The 18,209-nt window shown below is 35.2% G+C and overlaps 1 protein-coding gene across 1 annotated transcript in view; it reads right to left on the bottom strand.

Moving 5' to 3' along the window:
- The window catches only part of CNTRL (centriolin), a 152,378-nt gene extending 136,654 nt beyond the window's left edge, over positions 1-15,724 (bottom strand). Inside the window, exon 1 of the mRNA XM_077143255.1 lies at positions 15,522-15,724. The gene's annotated coding sequence lies outside the window, so the exon portion shown is untranslated. The remainder of the gene's footprint in view (positions 1-15,521) is intronic.
- Positions 15,725-18,209: the final 2,485 nt, after the last annotated feature.

Below are 18,209 nucleotides of genomic sequence, written 5' to 3' on the forward strand. Positions count from 1 at the left end.
TTTCAAGAAGGGTTGTAAAAGTGGTTTAGTGCTACTGTAACTATGGATATTTTAATCATAGTCTGTATTTTTTCTACTTGGAAAGAAGTTGGGGGCACAAGCAAATGTAAATGAAGGATCCCATCTTCATTTGCAATATATTGTGGATGAATTTTTATAGAGAGCAGAGTTCAATAGTGCCACATGAAACTAACTTTCTACTTCTGAAAACTCCAAGTGAGTTTCCTCTTTTTTCTGTCTATCCAATGCTGCTACTCTTTTTAATTATGAATAAATTGTTATCTGTGTATTTCTTGTATTCTAATAGTTTGTTTTTGTTACTCTGGGAAGAGTAATGATGATTGGTATTTTGATTGAACCTGCATTCTTCAAAAGACAGAAGCATGATCTCTACTTGTATTTCTTATAGGGGACTTTTTAAACTGTCCCTGGCCGCAACTGAAAAGATCACTTACATCTGCCTTCTTGTAACCTCTTTCTTAAGATGCTTTCTGGAACCTATCCTGACTTTACCACAGATAAAATTTTGAGAAATAAAAATATATATTTTTTTAAGTTTAAAAAACATTAGCAATTTGAATTTTATTTTGAATTGACTCTCCTAAATGAAAAAATTATGCTCTAAAACAGACTGACACTACTATTCCACTGCTTCAATAGTTTTGTTGTCTCCGTATCTAATACATTCTACTATGGAGCCTCTAAAAATGTAGTTATTAAAGCTTATGGATCCACAGAATCATTTACTGTGACCACTACTATTAAAAGTTATCCTAACAAAAGTTTTGCATATTCTTTCAGCCAATGTAATTTATCTCCAGAAAATAAATGTCAAAACTCTGCAAATCTAACTGTATATATTCATTCTTTTACATACCGAATTTTTTTGTAAACTACACCCTTAGGAGGTACATTAATCCATTTTACATATGTGGATAAAAACATTATACATCACACAACAGAGATCATTAGTTGATGTGAGATAAGTTTCAGTTACATATATGTAAGCAAATGGGAAATGTTAAATGGAGAAACTGCTTCTCATTTGGGGGCAATGTAAGGAAATATAATAGTCTGAATGAACAGATAAAGGTTATTAAGGCAAAAAGATTTGGTGATATGAGTTGAAAATTAAATCAATCAACATATGTAATAATTTCAAAATTTTACATTGCGAATACTAGGAAGGGCTTATTTTGATACTTAAAACTTAGATAATATTCAAAGTAAAAAAATTAGACAATATTCAGAGTGAAAAAATAGAGACAAATGTATGTCTGGTTCAGTTCTAAGAAATTCACAGGAGAAGAGAGCATTTTGAACATTTATTTTCCTGAACAATATGCTACAACCTTCTAAATCCAGGGTCTTCTGAAAAAGCTATTTCCTGAAATATGTATCTATCATTCGATAGTCTTTCTGAACTCTCTAACAAATTTCTGAATGATATTTAAGGAAAATTGGAGTTTTCGCAAACCTATTACTATAGAATATACTAAACCTATGTAATATACTTCAAAAAGGTCACATATAATTACCAAAGAAGACATGAAAATTTAGTAAAAGACAAGTTTTGACTTTCAGTGTAAGTCCAAATATAGTTATAAATGTAAAGAATACTTTGTTCATTTATACTAGCATGTGATAAGTCATTTAGTCCACTCCGTCTTTCATATGAGTCCACCTCCATCCTCTCACTCCAACATTGCTGGTAAGTGAGGTTTTGATCATTTAAAAACTAATTTTTGGTTATTTGGCCTATTAAAGCTCAAATTTCTTTTCCAGTGATTATAATTTTTAAAGAGACTTATTTAATCTGAGAAAAAGGAAAATTTTTAAAAATAATCATTTAAAACTTAATTTTGATAAGAAACTAGAACATAGAGGTCTTCCTGGAGAAAAATAAATTTTCTATTTTATTTTACACTATTTTAAAAATGTTTGTTGCTTATAAAAAGTTATTCAAATCATTAGCATAGATACCTAAGAGAAAATGCCATTATTAGCTTAGGAGTATTACATAATATGCCTCCTTTATTGTTATTATTTTTATCAGATACAACCAAAAGATTTGTCGGGAGTGCCAAATGAAGTTTTACATGTATATTTGGAAGTTATATCCACCCATATTTCAAAAGCAATAAAAATTCCACTACACTATGCAATGGATTTCTCTTCATTCACACAGATAAAACTGTTCACAATTCTGATCAGCCAAGTATAATAAATGGGGAATTTCAGTTACTGGGGAAAAAATTAGATGATTCAGTGAATGGTATTGGGACAATTAACTTATCTTTTGAGAAAATTGAAGTTAATTCTGTACTTTATACCATAAATAAAAACAGAGTTGAGTTCATCTCAACAACAAAAAGACAGCCAACCCAATTACAAAATGGGAAAAAGACTTGAACAGACACCTATCAGAAGAGGAAATACAAATGGCCAAAAGGCACATGAAGAGATGCTCAATGTCCCTGGCCATTAGAGAAATGCAAATCAAAACCACAATGAGATATCATCTCACACCCACCAGAATGGCCATTATCAACAAAACAGAAAATGACAAGTGCTGGAGAGGATGCGGAGAAAGAGGCGCACTTATCCACAGTTAGTGGGAATGTCAAATGGTGCAACCACTGTGGAAGGCAGTTTGGCGGTTCCTCAAAAAGCTGAATATAGAATTGCCATACGACCCAGCAATACCATTGCTGGGAATATACTCAAAGGACTTAAGGGCAAAGACACAAACGGACATTTGCACACCAATGTTTATAGCAGTGTTATTTACAATTGCAAAGAGATGGAAACAGCCGAAATCTCCATCAACAGAAGAGTGGCTAAACAAACTGTGGTATATACATACGATGGAATACTATGCAGCTTTAAGACAGGATAAACTTATGAAGCATGTAATAACATGGATGGACCTAGAGAACATTATGCTGAGTGAGTCTAGCCAAAAACTAAAGGACAAATACTGTATGGTCCCACTAATGTGAACAGACATTCGAGAATAAATTTGGAATATGTCCTTGATATCTGAGTCCAGCAGGAGGTAGAGACAGGGTAAGATAATGGCCAATTGGAGTTGAAGGGATACAGACGGTGTAACAGGACTAGATACAAAAACTCAAAAATGGACAGCACAATAATACCTAATTGTAAAGTAATCAGGTTAAAACACTGCATGAAGCTGCATCTGAGCTATAGGTTTTTGTTTTGTTTTGTTTTGTTTTGATTTTACTATTATTACTTTTATTTTTTTCTCTATATTAACATTCTATATCTTTTTCGGTTATGTTGCTAGTTCTTCTAAACCAATGCAAATGTACTAAGAAATGATGATCATGCATCTATGTGATGCTGTTAAGAATTACTGATTGCATATGTAGAATGGTATGATTTCTAAATGTTGGGTTAATTTCTTTTTTTCCGTTAATTAAAAAAAAAAAAGAGAGAGAAGGGGTAATTGGAGCTGAAGGGATACAGACTGTACAACGGGACTGGATATAAAAACTCAGAAATGGACAGCACAATACTACCCAATTGTAATGCAATTATGTTAAAACACTGAATGAAGCTGCATGTGAGGTATAGGTTTTTTGTTGTTTTTTGTTTCTTTCTATTATTGTTTTAATTCTTATTCTGTTGTCTTTTTATTTCTTTTTCTAAATCGATGCAAATGTACTAAGAAATGATGAATATGCAACTATGTGATGTTATTAAGAATTACTGATTGTACATGTAGATTGGAATGATTTCTAATTGTTTTGTTAATTCTTTTTTTAATTAATAAAAAAATGAAATTATAAAAAAAAAATAATGAGGATAAATTAGCAGTTGTGACAGATATGCCAGTTGCCTTCAGTATCCACTCTCCAGGTCTGTGCTACTAACACAGCTCCAATTTTATTCTGAGCAGCAATTGCCTACTTAATTGACTACATTTCCAGATTCCCTTGTGTCTAGAGGTGGCCTAGTTCTGGCCAATACAATGTAAGCAGAAGTGTGTGAGACTTCCAAGAAGAATGATTTAAGGGGATCTAACGCAGCTAGGAAGTGTGTGCATGTTGTTTCTCCCCACTTGCCCCATTTAGATGGTTGATGGCTGGAAATCTGCAACCAACCTAGATGATGAAACAACCTTGTAAAATACTAAGATGTAGTTGCCATACTAGCTCTTGACTGCCTACTTCTAGACCTAAGTTACATATAATAGAAATAAACTTCGATTTACTGTTAAAAAAAAAAAACAGAGTTGAACTAAAATTGTAAATTATACAAACAAAAAATTAGCAAAACAAAATATAATTTGAAAGTAGGAGAGTCCTTTCTTAGAATGATGCCAAGTTCCCTTTCAGAATGGTTAAAAAAAAAAGTGATGTTTTATAGAACTTAAGGTTAGTACAGAGGCTGAATTTTTAATTGAAAAAATCTCATCTTTCATTCTCAATAACCCTCCCCCACTTAAAATTTCCTGGTGTACCTTTCTTCTTTCTCATCCTTTCACCTCCTAAACCTTTCAGTGTGGAGAGAGACTGGGACATCAGAGTAGGGTGTGTCGTATGGGCAATGTCCATGGTGGCACACGGGGAGGTGTAGGTGACTGTCCCAGCTACTGGCTGGGTAGTGCACGGCTGGTTGCGCCCACCCGTGGGGAGACCAGAGGCAAGCCCAGTCATCTGCCACGAAGAGCCAGGCCCCTGGGCGCTGGGAGCAGTTGCCCAGACAGGTGCCACGAATAGCTGTCCCGTTGGGCGCACTGTGTGGTGGATTCAGTGGATTTGCGGGGTGGGTGCCAGGCGCTGCAGATCAGCCATTCCCACCAGGTGATGCTATCTGCTCCCCTGTACTGTGCAATCCCCTTTCTCTGGTTGCACACACCAGCTTCCCAGCCAGCCGCTGAAGTCGGAGAGGGGTGGGGCTGAGGGGAGGAGGTGCCTCAGGCGCACCACCTGCTGGTATGAAGTAGTAAGCGCAGACAGAAATTCATTGTCTTCCTAGTTTTTTTTTCCTTTTTTCTATTTTTTCTGCTTTTTAAAATACATTTTTTCTTTACAGATTTCATATATTTTCTTTATATGTTTATATTATATATAAATATAAATATATAAATTTATATTTTATTTTAAATATAAAATAAAAATTGTTATTTTATTCTTATTTATATATTTTTTATTTTTAAATTTTTATTTATTGTAAATTATTTTCTCTCCTTTCTGTGGGTACCAGTCTGAGTTCATTCCCAATATATCTTGGGGTGTATCCTACTGACTTTGGGGTGTACTACTGTTGAGGTGTAGTTTTTTGGGTGGTGCACGGGCTGGGAATCCAGCCGGGTCTTCTGCGTGGTGGGTAGGCGTTCTGCCACTGAAATCCCTTTGCAACCCTGCGTAGCCTTTAATAGGCCCTCAGCAGAACTGCACCCCCTACATGAGCTACCAGCCTTGGTTTGGCAGGGAATTACTGACAAACCGAGTGCAAAAGGAAACCTTCAATGCAAAACCAAAGAAATACAAAACTTTAGATGAGTGAAGGAAACCAAATGAAAAAATAACCTTATTAAGATAATCAAATACCCCCAATACAACGTAAAATGGCAAAGCACATGAAGTTCCAAACAGAAATGCCCCAGCCAAATGACCAAATCAGAACTCCAGAGGGGACACAGAATATGGAACAATTACTTAAGAATATTTAAAAAGAAATAAAGGCTATCAGGAAGACACTATAAGAGCATAAAGAAGACTAAGAAAGATTAAATAGAAAAATGGCATATCTCACAGAGATGAAAGATACCATAGACCAAATTAGAAATATACTAGAGACACAATAGCAGATTCAAAGAAGCAGGGACTCAGCATCAAGGGATTGAGAAAACCTATTCAACCAAAAGGGGAAAGAGAGAAATGAGACAAAATAAAGAGCCAGTGGCTAAGAGATTTCAAACACAGTTGAGAGGTTATCCTAGAGGTTATTCTTATGCATTATATAGATATCCCCTTTTTAGTTTAAGGTGTATTAGAGAGGCTAGAGGGAAGTGCCTGAAACTAGAGCTGTTTTCCAGTAGCCGTGTTTCTTAAAGATGATTGTATAATGATATAGCTTTTGCAATGTGATTGTGTCATTGTAAAAATTGTCTCATTGTCTGATGCTCCTTTTATCTACGGTTTGGACAGATGAGTAAAAAATATGGATTAAAATTTTTAAAAATTAAAAAAAATAAGATGGGGACAAATGTTAAAATAAATTGAGTAGATTGAAATACTAGTGATCAATGAAAGGGAGTGGTAAGGGGTATAGAAAAAAATAGGGGGAACAAAGGTTAAAATATATTGGGTAGATGGAAATACTAGTGGTCAATGAGAGGGAGGGATAAGGGATATGGTATGTATGAGTTTTTTTCTTTTTTCTTTTTTTATTTCTTTTTCTGGAGTGATGCAATGTTCTAAGAAATAATCATGGTGATGAATATACAACTATGTGATGATATTGTGAGCCATTGATTATATACCAAGTTTAGAATGCTCATATGTTAAGAATGTTCATGTTTGTGTGTTGTTTTGTTTTGTCAATAAAAAAAGAAATAAAGACAAAAACAAAAAAGTTCGGCATTGAAGGAAACTTTTTCAATATCATAAAGGGCATATATGAAAAACATAGCCAGTATCATTAAAAAAGAAAAAAAGAAGTTATTATATATGTTGTATAAAAAAATTTTAACAGCATTCATGCTTGCATTCCTTACAGCCCTGGCACAGAGCCCTGAAAAAATATAAAAAGAAAGAAAAGAAGCAGAAGGAAGAATAAGTGAGCTAGAAGACAGAACAATTGAACTAGAGTACACAAAAGATCAAATGTCAAGAAAGACGGAAAAAATGCAACTGGATCTAGGGAAGTGATGGACAACAAGAGACACACAAATATAAAAATCATTGGTATCTCAGAAGAGAAGAGTAAAAGGCTGAGAAGGTTAGTTGAAGATATAAGCAGGGAAAAATTCTCAAACATTATAAAAGACATGGATACACAAATCAAAGAGACCCAACAAACTCCAAAGAGAATAAATCCAAATAGGCCTACTCCAAGACACATACTAATCAAACTGTCACATGTTGAAGAGAAACAGAAAATCCTGAAAGCAGCATCAGAAAAGCAATCTACCACATACAAGGGAAAACTGAACTCGGACTACTTAAAAGGCACCATGGAAGAAAGAAGGCAGTGGTGTGATATATTTAAGATTCTGATTGAGTAAGGTTTCTAGCCAAGAATACTTTATCCAGCCAAGTTGTCCTTCAAATTGAGGGAGAGATTAAAATCTTCAAAGACAAAGTCTGAGAGCACTAGTCAACAAGAGATCTGCCCTATAAGAAATGCTAAATGGAGTACTGTCATCTGAAAAGAAAAAAAAAAGATAGGAGAGGGAGGTCTGGAGGAGAGCTGGAGTTGAAGAGTACCAGTAACAGTAATTTAAAGGATAAAAAAAGAGAAAGGGAAAAAAATATATAGATCTGACAAATAAAACTGAAGGATAAAATGGTAGACTTAAGAAATGCTTTTACAATAATAATTTTGAACATGGATGGACTAAACTCACCAATTAAAAGATACAGATTAGCAGAATGGATTAAAAAATATAATCCATCTATATGCTATTTACAAGAGAAGATCTTAGACCCAAGCACACAAATAGATTGACAGTGAAAGAATGAAAAAAGTTGTTCTATGCAAGCTGTACAAAAGAAAGCAGGAGTAGTTTATACTAATATCAGATAATATAGACTTTAAATGCAAAGATGTCACAAGAGACAAAGAAGGACACTACATATTAATTAAGGAGATAACATATACTAATAAAGGGGGAAATTCACCAAGAGGAAATAACGAACATAAATGTTTATGTTCCCAATAAAGGAGCTCCAAAGTACATGAGGCAAACACTGGCAAAAATGAAGGGTGCTATAAACATTTCAGCAATAATAGTGGGAGACTTCAATATTGTAGACAGAAAACCAGACAGGATCGATGAGGAAATAGTGAACCTAAACAGTGTGACAAATAAATTAGGCCTAGTAAACATATATAGACCGTTACTCCCCAGAACACAAGGATATACATTCTTCCCTAGGACACATGAAACATTCTCCAGGATAGATCATATGCTGGGACACAACATAAGTCTTTATAAATTTAGTAAGATAGAAATTATCCAAAGCACTTTCTCTGACCACACAGAATGAAGCTGGAAATGGATAATCACCAAAGGACCAGAGCTTTCATAAATATATGGAGATTAAACAACACACTCTTAAATAATCAGTGGGTCAGAGAAATAAATTGCTAGAAAAATCAGTAAATATCTGGGGATGAATGATAATGAGAATAAAATATATTAGAACTTATGGGATGCAGCAAAGGCAATGTTGAGAGGGAAGTTTATTGCTCTAAATGCCCATATTAAAAAACAAGAATGAGCAAAAATTGAGGACATAACTTCTCACCTGGAGAATTTAGAGAAAAAACAGCAAACTAACCCCAAAGCAGATAAAAGAAGAGAAATAACAAAGGCTAAGGAAGAAATAAACCTGGGAAAACAATAAAACTATAGAATCAACAAAACCAAAAATTGATTCTTTGAGAAAATCAATATAATTGATGGATCCCTAGCTAGACTGACAAAGAAAAAAAAGAAAGAAGATACAAATAAACAAAATCAGATATGAGAGGGAGGTCATTACCATGGATTCTGAAGGAATTTAAAAAATCATAAGAGAATACTATGAACAACTACATGCCAACAAACTAGACAACTTAGATGAAATGGACAAATTCCTTACAAACACACAAACTACCTATATTGACTCGAGAAGAAATAGAAACTCTCAGCAAACCAATTACAAGTAAAGAGGTTCAATCAGTCATCAGAAATATTCAGACAAAGCAAAGCCCAGGCCCAGATGGCTTCACAGGGGAATTTTAGCAAACATTCTAAAAGAATATCAAACATTCTAAAGAATATCAAACCTCTCCAAACTCTTCCAAAAAACTGTGGAAAAAAGAATGCTACCTCACTCATTTTAGGAAGCTAACATCACTCTAATACCAAAATGAATAAAGACACTACAAGAAAGGAAAACTACAGATCAATCTTCCTAATGAACATAGATGCAAAACTTTTCAACAAAATAGTAGCAAATCAGATCCAACAACACATTAAAAGAATTATACATCACAACCAAGTGGGGTTTATACCAGGAATGCAAGGGTGGCTCAACTCAAGAAAATCAATCAATGTAATAGAGCACATTATCAAATTGAAAGGGAAAAATCACACGATCATATCAATTGATGCTGAAAAATCGTTCAACACTATTCAGCATCCTTTCCTGACAAAAACACTTCAAAAGTAGGAATCAATGGGAACTTCCTCAATATCATAAAGCATATGCATGAAAACCCCATAGCCACCATCATACTTAATGGTGAGAGACTGAAAGCAATCGCCCTAAGATTGGGACCAAGACAAGTTGTCCATTGTCACCACTATTATTAAACATTGTACAAAAAGTCCTAGTTGGAGAAATTAGGAAGAAAATAAAAGGCATCTAAATTGGAAAGGAAAAAGTAAAACTTACATTATTGCAGGTTACATGATCCCATATGTAGAAAACCCTGAGAAATCTACAACAAAGCTACATGCACTAAGAAACAAATTTAGCAAAGTGTTGGGATACAAGATTAATGTACAAATATCAGTAGTGTTTCTATATACAAGTAATGACCTATCTGAGGAGACAATTAAGGAAAAAATTCTATTGAAAATAGTGACCAAAAGAATCAGATATCTAGGAATAAGCTTAACCAGGGATGTCAAAGGCTTGTACATAGAAAATTACAAAACATTGCTAAAAGAAATAGAAAATGACCTAAATAGATGGAAAGACATTACATTCTTGTGAAGGTTGAATGTCATTAAAATGTCAATTCTTCCCAAATTGATCTACAGATTCAATGCAATAGCAACTAAATCCTAACAACATTTCTGAAGACTTGGAAAAGCTAGTCATTGAATTTATTTGGAAGGGAAAGAGACCTTGAAGAGGTAAAGTTATCTTAAGAAAGAAGAGCAAAGTGGGAGGACTATCACTTCCTGACTTTAAAGCTTACTATAAAGCTGCAGTGGTCAAAACAGCATGGAACTGACTAAATGATAGAAGTATCAACCAATGAAATTGAATTGACAGTACAGAGATAGACTACCAAATCTCTGGACAATTGATATTTGATAAGGCCCCCAAATCCACTGAAGTGTAACAGGATAGTCCTTTTGGGAATATTGGATATCAGCAGTCAAAAGAATGAAAGAGGACCTCTACCTTACACCCTATACAAAAATTAATTCAAAATGTATTAAAGACCTAAATGTAAGAGCCAGTGCCATAAAACTTCTAGAAAAAAATACAGGGAAACCTCTCCAAGATTTAGTAATAGGAGGTAGCTTCTTAAATTTTACACCTAAATCAGAAGCAGTGAAAGAAAAAATAGACAAATGGGAGCTCTTTAAGATCAAGAGCTTCTGTGCCTTAAAGAGCTTCTGTGCCTTAAAGGGCTTTGTCAAAGAAATGAAGAGGCAGCCGACTCAATGGGAGAAGATATTTGGGAGCTACATATTGGATAAAGGCTTTAGACAACTCAAAGAGGAAAAAAAGAAATTATACAGCTCAATAACAAAAGAGCAAACAACCCAATTATAAAATGGGCAGAGGATATGAATAGACACTTTTCTGAAGAGCAAATAAGGATGGCTAAAAACCACATAAAGTGATGCTCATTTTCATTAGCTATAAGGGAAACATAAATCAAAACGACAATGAGATACCATCTCACACCTATAAGAATGACAGCTATTAAACAAACAGAAAACCTCAAATGTTGGAAAGGATGTGGAGAAATTGGAACACATACACCGTTGGTGGGAATGTATAATGGTGCAGCCGCTGTGGAGAACAGTTTGGTGATTCTTCAGAATACTAAATATTGAGTTGCCCTATGACCCAGCAATGCCAATACTCGGTATATACCCAGAAGAGCTGAAAGTAGTGACATAAACAGACATTTGCACACTGATGTTTATGGTGGCACTATTCACAATTGCCAACAGATGGAGACAATCCAAGTGCCTATTAGCAGGTGAGTGGATAAACAAAATGTGGTATATACATACGATGGTATGTTATGCAGCAGTAAGATGAAATGAGGTTATGAAGCATATGACAACATGGATAAAGCTTGAGGACATGATGCTGAGTGAAATAAGTCAGAAATAAAAGGACAGATATTGTATAAATTTGCTGTTATGACTATGGGAAAGGTAATCTCAGAGATTACACTGTAATCTCTGTAGCAGACTTAGAGGTGCACAAAAGCTAGAGACATAGGAAAAGCTCAGAGGTTGAGCTGAAATGCAAGGGAATAGATAGATGTGATGGTTGGTATTTAATGGGGTTATAAGTTATATTATCATATTGAAGGTGAGTATAGTTGAAAGGGAATGTATAGTGCCATGTATTCCACTGATAAATCTACAATTATAAAACATTCTCACATAACCTATTTCAAAACTTCAATAGTTGACAAGAGTCAATAGTAGAAGGATGTGGGGGAAAATGAAAAATGCATATCATGGCCAATAGTTAACAGGAAGACATCAACAATACCACAGTAATACCAGAGGCAACTAATTAGGGGAGAGGGATAAGTGATAACAGAGAGTTTTGATTTGATAATTGGTGACACTGTGTTGTTGGTTCTTTGTCACTATGGATCAGTGAAAATTGTCTAAAATTGAGAGTGCTGCTGATTGTAAAACCAAGTGAGAATACTGTAAGACATGGTTTATTTATTTGGGACATTATCCATAATGCCCAGTAGATTGAGGGAGCTGAAGAATACAATGACTGAGAAGCAGAATGGTGAACTGTTAGACATTTATATGATGGAGTATAGTGCAGCTACAAAAAGGAAGGATGTTGAAAAGCATGCAATGAACTGAATAAACCTTGAGAACAATGTGTTGTGCAAAATAAGCCAGAAAAAAAAGAAAAGATACGTTAAGGTCTCTTTCAGAAGACACTTATATGAAAATTGGAGCCTAGATTTTAAGTCCTTATAGCAGCCAAACTTAGTCTGAAGTTGTGAATGTATTCCTAGATTCTGAGACATGGAGCTTTATGTGTATCACTTGGTATTTCCCTGGAATTTTTAACAACTGCGTGGTACCCAAGTCCCAGAAATGGAGTGCTACAGCCCTGAAAGTTAGCATAGCTGTATATAATAACAGTCAAAGTAACTGAAAAACAGATCAAATCTCAATTAGAGTTTAAAATGAAGCCAGTCTGGCTGGGTCTAAGGTAAATCAGAATACTGGGTAAAAGATCATAGCGTATGTACTCTAGACCTTCACCTACCATATGAGACCAAAGTCAAAGAGATTTATCGTGTCTAGAACTTAAATTTTCAGTAACACATAATCTAAATCAACCTGTCTGGATGGCTCATTTATACACCCAAACTCCCGGAGTCCAGAACGGGAACTAGGCCTTATAATTCTATATATCTTAACATAATATCAGAATATGTCCCAGACTATGGTGGGCTGATAATTTAAAAATATTAGTAGAGTCCCTTGAGGGTCCAAAGGGAAAAATAAATAGATAGATACATAGATGATAGATAGATAGATAAGGAGGGAGGGAACTATTAAACTTTCCCATCTGCAAAACCTCAGGTATCCTTTCAACCATTAGGGTCTCACAAGAAAATAGGCCAAGCACTGGATTTTAAGGTTTGCCCTTACAAAACATTTCTATAGGGGAGAAGCTAAGACTACCCTTAAGGAGACCTAAGAGTTGCTTCCAGGAATCCCCTCTTGTTGCTCAGACATGGCCTCTCTCTCTCTCTAAGCCCAGCTCTACAAGGGAAATCATTACCTTTCCCCCTACGTGGGACATGACATTCAGGGGTGAAAATCTCCCTGACAATGTGGGTTGTGACTTCCAGGGATGAATCTGGCCCTGGCATGGGGGATTGACAACACCTTCTGGACCAATAGGGGAAAAACAAATGTATTAAAATAAGGCATCAGTGGCCAAGAGAGATAAAAAAGAGTCAAGAGACTATTCTAGAAGTTACTCTTATGCAAGCTTCAATTAGAGAGAGCCATTTGCTATGGTTTGCTAACTCCCAACCAGCATCACTCATGTTGACTCTTAAGAACAACTAGGGCTTGAACTGAAACTCCATAAAGGTATTATGCACTAAATTTGCTTTCCTGGAACCTATGATTCCCGGAGTGTTCCTATGTCAGGTAAATTCTGAAACCCAGAGGGACCAACCTTTCTAAGAATATCAATTGATTCCATTTTCTGATCCTTTAGACTTGACACCCATCTCAACATGAAAAAGTCAGAATGGGCATTGCCTAAAGAGTGGGAGAGGGATCAGAGAAGGAGGAGGTACAACAGGGAAAATAGGATTTAACAAATGAGTATGACTGCTGAATCACTATATTAATATTCCTTCTAGCCTCTAGTGGTTTGGAGCAGCTAGAAGGAAAAAAATCTGAGCTGGTGGAATGGTAGCCCATGACAAACTCTGTGATCTGTCCTCTAACTACTTGTTGAAGTGTCCTTTGAAAATTGTTTTTCTTTCCTTGCTTTGTATATATGTTTTAATTTACAATTAAAAAAAACATTTAAAAATCCACATAGCAATATCTTCCTTCTTATGTTTTAATTGGAGAAGGATTATCTTCTTTCAGAGAAGTCCCTCCTACAAATCATCTCAAGGGAGAGAAGGAAGGCTGAGAAGGCTAATGGGAATTACTGAATGCAGCAGCACTTTATGAATTGCCATTGAAGGTGATGATGATCCTAAGTAGGTGATATAGAATGCAGAGCAGAACTACAAGTTTAGCAATAGAACAAGATTCCTGCTGGTACTCCAGTCCTAGACACTCAGAACTGGCCCTTGGACACCTGCTTGAGGATGAATAGATGTTCAAGGAGAGGCCTTGCCTGTGAGGCTGTCACTCTTATGTGTATTCAAATACCTAATCATGCCTTGAGACAAGCAGACTCAGGTCTGTACCCTCCTTCCAAGATATAGAATACTTCATTGGGTGGGTCCTGTGCACAAAACCTATTTAAAGTCTTCCTCTGCTACTCTATAATAATTTCAGGTACTAGGGAGCTGCCTCCTTCATTATTTATCAGTGGTTTAAAAATACAAAAAATTGCATAAAAATAGCTCTTAATAAAGTTGGATACTACTTTAAATGCATAAAGAGAATTATTTAAAAGAAACCATTCAGGAATTTTTAAATTTCTTTTTTTCACTTTAATATGATGTTCATGCCCAACATGCTAATTAATCTTAAGCTTGGATTTTATGTATTGGGCTTTCTTAATTTTATTTTTAATTTCAAAGCTCTCATGTTATGTTAATAATATTGTTAGATCATATAGAGCTGAACAGTTTCTAATAATGACATTTTTTGTTATAGTAGATGTCAGACCATTCACTGAGTGAAGACCTAAAGCCATTCCAAAGAGAAGTTATCTTAACTTTAATAGCAAGTATGCCATTCATTTAAGTCAAAATTTAACCTGGGCATTTTCATTATATGAATAAATAATTTTCATTATAATAAAACTAGCCATATGAGGAATTAATTTATTCAGTATCAAATAGCACTTATTTAGCATCTACTGTGGGTACAACATTGTAACTTTATACTTTTCCTAATTGCCAATTTTTTGTGACTTTAAAAAAACTTCCTATTAACGTATATACAACTCAAAATTTACCCTTTTAACCACTTTCAGGTGTACAATTCAGTAGTATTAATTCAAAATATTGTGCAACAATCACCAACATCAATTACCCAAACTTTTTCATCACCTCCAACAGAAACTTTGCACCCATTAAGCAAAATCTCCCTATTTCCTTTACCCCAACCCCTGGTTACTGGTAATCTACTATCTGTCTCTATAAGTCTGCTTAGTCTAAGTAATTTATATATTGTAAGATCATATGATATTTGTCTTTTTGTGTCTAGCTTTTTCACTCAACATGATGTCTTCATGATATTGTAGCATGTATTAGAACTTCATCCTTTTTTATAGACAAATAATATTCCATTGTGTGTATGTATCACATTTTGTTTATCCATTCGTTTACTGGTGAACACTTGGGTTGCTTCTACCTTTTGGCCATTGTGAATAATGCTTTTATGAGTATTGTGTACAAATATCAGTTTGAGTCCCTGCTTCCAGCTCTTTTGGTTATATACTGTTCTGGCTTGCTAGCTGTCAGAATGCGATATACCAGAAATAGAATGGTATTTAAAAAGGGGAATTTATTAAGTTGCAATTTACAGTTCTAAGCCTGTGAAAATGTCTAAATTAAAGCAAGGCTATAGAAATGTCCAATCTAAAGCATCCAGGGAAAGATACCTTGGTTCAAGAAGGCCAATGATGTTCAAGATTTCCCTCTCAACTGGAAAGGTATATGGCAAACATGACAATATCTGCTAGCTTTCTCTCCAGATTTCTTGTTTCATGAAGCTCCCCTGGGGGCATTTTCCTTCCTCATCTCCAAAGGTCTCTGGCTGTGTGGGGTCTGGTGGTTCTTGTGGTTCTCAAGCTTTTGTCCAAAAATGTTTTCTCTTTTAAAGGAAACTAATCAGGACCCACCTGAAATGGGTGGAGTCACATCTCTAATTATACAAAGGTTAAGACTCATAATCAAGCGTGTCACATCTCCATGGAGATAATCTAACCAAGTTCCAATCTACTGTGCTGAATAGAGACTAAAAGAAAGGCTGCTTCCACAAGATGGGTCAGGATTAAAACATGGCTTTTCTAGGGTACATATTCTTTCAAACTTGCATATATACCAAGAAGTGGAACTGCCAAGTCATATGGAATTCTATGTTCAACTTTCTGAGGAACTGCCAAACTGATTTCTGCAGTGGGTGGATCATTTTACAATTGACAATTTTTCTGTGTATAAACTAAATGTTAGTTTAATATATTTTGATTAGGTAGCATCTAATATGATGGATGTTAAAGAACATCTCTAAAGTATATCACTTAATCAGTTTGCATTGTCTGGCTCTCTGTGAGGCAGAAACATAAAATGTGGTACCTATGAAAAGTGCATCTGTATCCTCACAACAACCTTATAAGATCTATATAATTATTATCCTCTATTTTATAAACGAAAAGGTTGAGGGTTAGACAAATTAAGTAACTACTGAGATCATTCTAACAGTGATTAACTGAGTTAGGATTCAAACTTAAGTCTGTTTGTCTACAGAGCCTCACTGTTTAGAGTCCTCTCTTGATTTATTTAGGGAATTATGGGGCTTGTCCCTCCAAGAGCATTTGCATTCAAGAGGCTAGATAAAGACACATAGAGCAAACCAAGTAAGGGATGATTAGGAGCAGCAGCATTCCAGCATGAGAGGGTGTCAAAGCTGGAGATGATGTGCCCCTCTCTGGAAGAAAATAGTAGAGGATGTGGGCAGGTCCTGAGCAAAGTCTTAAAGGAAGTCATGGAGAGGGTTTGATAGAGAGAAGCTGGACAACAGCTTAGATGATGTGCAGAAGGAGCAGAGATCTGGAGTCAGGAAGGAGTAAGTCATGGAGATGACTGTGACAATAGCTTGGCTGAAGCCAACTGGCCAGGAAACACTTTAGGGACAGAGAACAGAAGCTTTAATGTATTATTTTACATTTGGGAAATTATATTGGGACAGACAGATTCAGGCCTTCTTGAGGTGACTGTCTGGCCCCACAGACTCCCTATTCTTTCACTGGAGCTTGCTTATTGAGAGAAGACATAGAACAGGTCAGAGGCAATTGTTGATGGCGTGTCCCATTGTGTTCAGATTTGATCCCAAAAGCCACAGGAAGCCATGGAAGACTTTCAAGCAGACATGTGAAATGTCAAGAGACTATGAAAACAGTGTTTGAGGAAGTTTATCCCAGAAGGTCTGTTTAGAAAGAGAGGTGGTGAAAAGACCTGTTGGACATTTAATGTATCTTCGTGTTTACCATACTATTTGTGCCTGTTCAAAATATGCTTTTGTGCCTTAGAAATTATTCTTTATTAACAAGCTTGTCCAGTGACAGTGCTAGGCCAACCTTGCATGTGCTTAGTTTCAGCAAAGTTTTTTTAGAACTTAGTGAATATTTCTATAAGAATTGTGGATTACAAATGTTTGTGCCTTTTGTATTTATAGGTTATTAAAACAATAAAACATTTTTATTTTCACCCAAAGGATCTAGAAGGACCAGAAGTTGACATGGTAGGGAAAAACAATTATATTGGAATTATCACTTTTCCTAACTTCAATATTCTATCTAATTCCAAGTATTTTATATTTATACTTTTATTTATTTATTAAAGCAGTTTTATGTCTTCTCCTAAATTTACAGATCTGTGCCTTCATCATTGCAATAAATTCTAGAACGTTTCACCCTCAAGAAGGTTCTTTATGTTATACAGTCCCATGTTTCATTCTCTGGCTTTCCTTCTAGTGGCATACATGACCCTAAACTTTCCCTTCCAACCAAAATCACACCCACATATTATCACTGTTTATTATACTGACTGTAATGTGCTACCATCACATTAACCATTTCCAAACATTTAAAATCAACCTTATTGCATATTCTACACAACTTAAGCACCAGCTCCCCATTCTCTGTCCCCATTCTATCTTCTATGTTCTAGATCTTAACACTGTGAGTTTGCTAGTTACATTTAGTTCATATAATGAATTCATACAATATTTGTCCTTCTGTGTCTGACTTATTTCAAGGTTCCTGAACCTTGAGGACATTATGTTTCCTCATGCTTCAAGTAGTCATGTGCTTCATGACTTCATTTCTTTTTACAGCTGCATAATACTCCATTGTGTGTGTGTATGTGTGTATATATATATATATGCCACAATTTGTTTACACATTCATCGGTTAAGGACACCTGGGTTGTTTCCATCTTTTGGCGATTGTAAATAATGCCACTATGAACAATGGTGTGCAAATGTCTGTTCACACTCCTGCTTTCAGTTTAATCCCAAATATTTAAAATTATCTGTTAGTAAAGTTGTTTTCTCTGAAAACAGTTGAGGT

The sequence above is a fragment of the Tamandua tetradactyla genome, chromosome 2 (assembly GCF_023851605.1).
Source record: "Tamandua tetradactyla isolate mTamTet1 chromosome 2, mTamTet1.pri, whole genome shotgun sequence".
In the NCBI taxonomy this organism is placed as follows: domain Eukaryota; kingdom Metazoa; phylum Chordata; class Mammalia; order Pilosa; family Myrmecophagidae; genus Tamandua; species Tamandua tetradactyla.